Consider the following 5,455-nt stretch of genomic DNA (forward strand, 5'->3'; position numbering starts at 1 on the left):
GCTCTGCCACTTGTCAGCTGTGTGACTGTGGGCAAGTCACTTAATTTCTCTGTGCTTCAGTTACCTCATCTGTAAAATGGGGATTAAGACTGTGAGCCCCACGTGGGACAACCTGATTCCCCTGTGTCTACCCCAGCGCTTAGAACAGTGCTCTGAACATAGTAAGCGCTTAACAAATACTAACAAACAAACAAACAAACAAATCTCCCCTAAAATCTCCCTTGCACCTATCCAGGCTCATCTTCCTCTGTCCCCTCTTCAAATCAGAGGCTTCTCAGAGGCGATTTGATCGTAGTAGGGATCGTAGTGGGAAGGCCTTTGAGCCAACAATAAGCAAGTTCCATCTGAGGTGGAGAGGGATGGGCACAGGTTTCTGGGGAGTGAGCAGATGTATGCAGAACATTATTTTAGAAAAGTATCGATAGACATATACTCTGCCCAGTATGAGCTTATAGTCTAGAGGCAGAGATGGTCACTGATATGAATAAATTCATTAAAGATATGGACGTAAATGCTTTGGGGCTGAGGTGGGGAAGGATAAAGGCAGCAAATCCAAGTGCGCGGGACAGGAGAGTGGGAGAAGAGGAAGTGGTGGATTTGTGAGGTGTGGGAATTTACTATTTGCCCCCCCCTTCCAGCATTTAGGTCCATATCTTTAAATGACATATTATAAATTACTAATTCACTTAGTAATTCCGTGTCCCCCTCTAGGATGGAAGTTTGTTATAGACAGGAATAGTGCACGCTAATTTTGTTGTATTGTACTATCCCAAGCGCTTAGTCCAGTGCTCTGCATATAATAAATGTTCAGCAAATCCCATTGTTTTTTTTTAAATGGCATTTGTTGAGCTCTTACTATGTCCCAAGAACTGGACTGAGCACTGGGGAGGATACAAGCTAATCAGGTTGGATACAGTCCATGGCCCACATGGGGCTCTCAATCTCAATTCCCATTTTATAGGTAGGGTAATTGAGGCCCAGAGAAGACAAGCGACTCACCCAAGGTCACACAGCAGACAAGTGGTGGGGCCGGGATGAGAACTCAGCTCCCCAGACTCCTAAACCAGTGCGCTATCCATTAGGCAATACTGCTCCTCTGGAGTCCTGTCCCTGGAATCCACCCCGCCCTGTCCCACTTAGAACTAAGCACCCAAAACACAGAGTTGGTGAGGGGTATATTCAGTCAAACAATTGGCAGAGAAGCCACATGGCCTAAGGGGTAGAGCCCGGGCTTGGGAGTCGGAAGGAACTGGGTTCTAATTCTGACTCTGACACTTTTCTGGGCCACAGTTCCTGCATTGGTAAAATGGGGATTGTGACTGTGACTATAGGACAGGGACTGTATCTAACTTATCAGTTCAGTGCCTGTCATTATAGTAAATGTCTAACAGATACTAAAAAAAATAGGTATGGTGGACCATTTTAAACCAAGGAAACTAAAGAGTAGTATAAGGGTAGCATGTCATTCAGAGAATTAGGGAATTCCAGAACCTCAGACAATTACATTATGAAACACAGCACTTCTCTCTTCAGGAAGCAATTTTTTTTCATATTGACCAGCTGGCTCATTGACTAAGTGTCCTGACAACAACAAAAATGACTTTCTGTTGGATTATTTATTCAAAAGCTGCTCTCCTCCATCTCCCTCTGGCTCTGTTTTTCAGACTCTTGCTCCAACTCCTCGAAACTCAGCAGACCTCCTTAGTCTTGGAAAAGAACTTAAAGGCTCAGAAAGAAATTGAAGATCGAGTGAAAGCCTTTGGCTTTGAGGATGAAACTTTACTATTGATCTCTGAGGTGAGCATAGATGTCAGGTTTTCATTTTATTTTTTATTTTTGTATGGTTTTTGTTAAGCGCTAACTCTATGCCTGCCTCTGTACTAAGCGCTGGGGTAGATACACAGTCCAAGTCCCACATGGGGCTCACATCTTCAATCCCATCTTACAGATGCGGTAACTGAGGCCTAGAGAAATAAAGCGACCTGCCCAAGGTCACCCAGCAGACAAAGAGTGGCAGAGCCGGGATTAAAACCCAGGTCCTTCGGACTTCCAGGCCCGGGCTCTATCCACTAGCCCACGCTGCTTCTCAGTCGTGGTGCCTTCATTTAATAAAGTAGTTCTCAATTATTTATTCAGTGGTTAATTGTCTAGTGGGTATATATTTCAAACCCCTGGTTTTTTTCTCCCCTCTTCTCTTCCCCCTTCCCCCCACCATTTTGGACACTTGACTTTTTTTTAGGTTAGATGGGCACTTTAAAGAGCTTAAAATCAATCGGGGGGGAAATATTTAAAGGATATGTGTCAGAAGCAGGAAAATACAGAAATCCGACAAAATTACAAAGATACCAGAAGATCCGTGGGGGCAGTTAGAATAATTAGAATAAGTACTAGTAGTGAAGGCCTATTTCCGGTGAGTTACTGGTGACCATCTCCTTCTTCTTATACTACATTTGTAATACAAAGCCTTTCATTTCTCTTTCTCCCATCTGCAAAAGTAGACTCATGGCTAACCCTCATTTTTAGTTCCCAGAAGAATCTAAAAATTGGTTTAAAACTCCTAGGAAGGAAAAAAGTTGTTCCAAGTGATAGGCAGGACAGCTAGTTTAAATTTTGTTTCCCAGATAAAGGATCCCCCAAATAAAGATGGAAATCCCTAAAGGAGTCTAGACTGTAAGCTCGTTGTGGGCAGGAAATGTGTCTGCTGACACTGTTGCATTGGACTCTCCCAAGTGCTTAGTACTGTACTCTGCAAGTGCTCAATAAATTCCATTGATTAATTGACAATAGACTGTCCTTCTGAGCTGAAAGCACCCTGTGGGCAGGGAACACGTCTACTAACTCTGTTGCATTGTATTCCCCCAAAAGCTTAGAACATTGCTCTGTACATAGTAAGCATTCAATTGATACCATTGATTTATTGGTTCCATTTCAGATTCTTCCCACTCCTCACTTCTCAACCAGTAGGTGACTGAGAGCTCGCTGTGGTTAGGGAATGTGCTGGTTGTTGTATTGTACTCTCCCAAGTGCCTAGTACCATGCTTTGCACACACAGGAAAAGCTCAATAAATACGATTGAATTGAATTGACAGAGATTTATGACTATTCCCTGGCATGCAGAAAAGACTCCCAAAACCCCATAAAGGTTGAGAACCACAAGAAGCATAGTATTTCTTTGACAGGTACTTTAGGGATGCTTTTTTGTCCCTAGTATTCATTAAATGCTTACTATGTGCCAGGCACTGTACTAAGCACTGGGGTAGATACATGCTAATCAGGTTGGACATAGTCCCTGTTGCACGTGGGGCTTATATTCTTCATCCCCATTATGCAAATGAGGGAACTGAGGCCCAGAGAAGTGAAATCACTTGTCCTAGGTCACACAGCGGACATGTGGCAAAAGTCAGGATTAAAATCCAGGTGCTTCTGATTTCCAGTCCCGGGCTATATACACTAGGCAGTGCTGCATCTCCAAGGGAACTGAGAGAAATCAGTTGTAGTTGTGAGAGGATTTTAAAATAATGTGAGCTAGAAAGAGTGTCTCTCCATTTGTTGTATTTGAATCAAAAGAAGCAGCATGGCCTGGTGGGTAGAGCATGGGCCTGGAAGTCAGAGGACCTGGGTTCTAATCCTGATTCTGTCACTTAACTTCTGTGTGTGACCTTGAGCAAGTCACTTTGCTTCTCTGGACCTCAGTTTTTCAACTGTAAAAAAGGGATTAAATCCTGCTCCCTTGTACTTAGACTGTGAACCTCATGAGGGAGAGAGGTTGTATCCAAACTAATAGTTGTATCTAACCCAGTAATTAGAACAGTGCTTGATGCCTAGTAAGTGCTTAACAAAAACCATAAATAAAAATCCGACAAAACCACCACCACTTTAATCATTTAAAAAAAGGGGAGAGAAGTCATAATCATCACGCTGCTTGGGTAGAAACGTTTCAAACCATTTTAAGTGTCTTTCTATTTCCTGGCCACTGCCTGATGTAGCAGGGAAACAGCGTGGCCTAGTGGAAAGAGCACGGCCCTGGGAGTCAGAAGCACCTGGGTTCTCGTCCCGACTCCGGCCCTTGTCTTCCATGTGACCTTGGGCAAGTCACTTAACTTCTCTCAACCTCAGTTCCCTCATCTGTAAAATGGGGATAAAGATTGTTAGTTTGTATTGACCCTGTTGCTTCATTTAGTGCCTGGCACAGAGTGAGTGCATAACAAGTACTGTTGAAAAGTGTTTTTACTTCCTTCAATTGCAGGTTATGGGAGAGGATATCGTTCCGGAAAAAGTCAAAGGTGAAGGTCATGCTGAAGTGAAATGTGTAGTCTCTGCAGCTCTGGATACCTTAGTAATTGCATCCATAAAAGAATTTGAAGACAGGTGGTTCAGAAAGATCGAAGAGCATATCAGGGCTTTTGAAAATATGGGCCGCCAATAGATAGACATTTCAACCTAGTACCCAATTTTGAATGTTCTTGCTTCTGTTTGGCTTTTTTTAGTATTTATTTCTGGGAGGAGTTGTGGCTAATAAGAGTTGTAGTGAATTAAATTGTTTCTTTGTGATGTCTGTGCAGTGTTTTCTCCCCCACCACAATTTTCCACTACATTTATTATTTTCATTTCTTTTAGCCCTTCACTCTTGCTTTGGGCATTACTTGAATTTTATTTCTTCCAGAGCTCTTAATGTTTTGGAAAGAATAGTTTGTAGGTAGAATATGTTCATCAGCATCATCAGTGGTGTTTATGAAGTGCTTACTGTGTGCAGAACACTGAACGAAGGGTGAGGTTACAATACAACAGGGGTGCTGTACATGTGTCCTGCTCACATTGAGTTTACAATCTAGAGGGGGAGACAGACATTGATAAAAAAAATCCTGATCAATCAGTTGTATTTATTGAGCACTTCCTGCATGCAGAACACTGAAATAAGCACGTGGGAGACTTGGTTACGTGTGGTCAGGGAATGTGTCTGTTTATTGTTATATTGTACTCTCCCAAGTGCCTAGAACAGTGTTTTGCACACAGTAGGCACTCAGTTAATACGACTGAATGAATGAATGAACAGAGTAGGTAGACACATGCCCTCCCACAACCAATTGGATTAAAACTCAGGTCCTCTCTTGTCACTCTATTGACCCTTACTGCTTCCTACTGGCCGGCCTTGAGGGTGGCCTCCCTCTCCAGAATAGTATCAGACCAAGGTTTATTCACATGAAGCTAGGAAAAAAGTCCCATCTTAATTCCTTTTCCAAATTGACAGGCCTATTGTTCTCATATAAAATTTGTTCCAGTCTTGAATATGGGATCCTGAAATCAGTCTTCGGCCAATATATATATTTTTTTTGGTATTTGCCTAAACGCTTACTATACTATTCTATACTATATATATTTGGTGGGCACTCTACTAAACACTGACGTAGGTACACACTAGTCAGGTTGGACACAGTCCATGCCGTACATGGGGCTC

The 5,455-nt window shown here is 42.7% G+C and overlaps 1 long non-coding RNA gene across 1 annotated transcript; it reads left to right on the top strand.

Moving 5' to 3' along the window:
* The first annotated feature begins 1,673 nt into the window (after nucleotides 1-1,673).
* Nucleotides 1,674-4,551, top strand: LOC114811025. The gene is made up of 2 exons (XR_005659896.1): nucleotides 1,674-1,797; nucleotides 4,247-4,551. It is a non-coding gene; the product is annotated as an uncharacterized LOC114811025 (long non-coding RNA).
* The last annotated feature ends 904 nt before the right edge of the window (nucleotides 4,552-5,455 follow it).

Source organism: Ornithorhynchus anatinus, chromosome 4 (genome assembly GCF_004115215.2).
Source record: "Ornithorhynchus anatinus isolate Pmale09 chromosome 4, mOrnAna1.pri.v4, whole genome shotgun sequence".
Classification (NCBI taxonomy): domain Eukaryota; kingdom Metazoa; phylum Chordata; class Mammalia; order Monotremata; family Ornithorhynchidae; genus Ornithorhynchus; species Ornithorhynchus anatinus.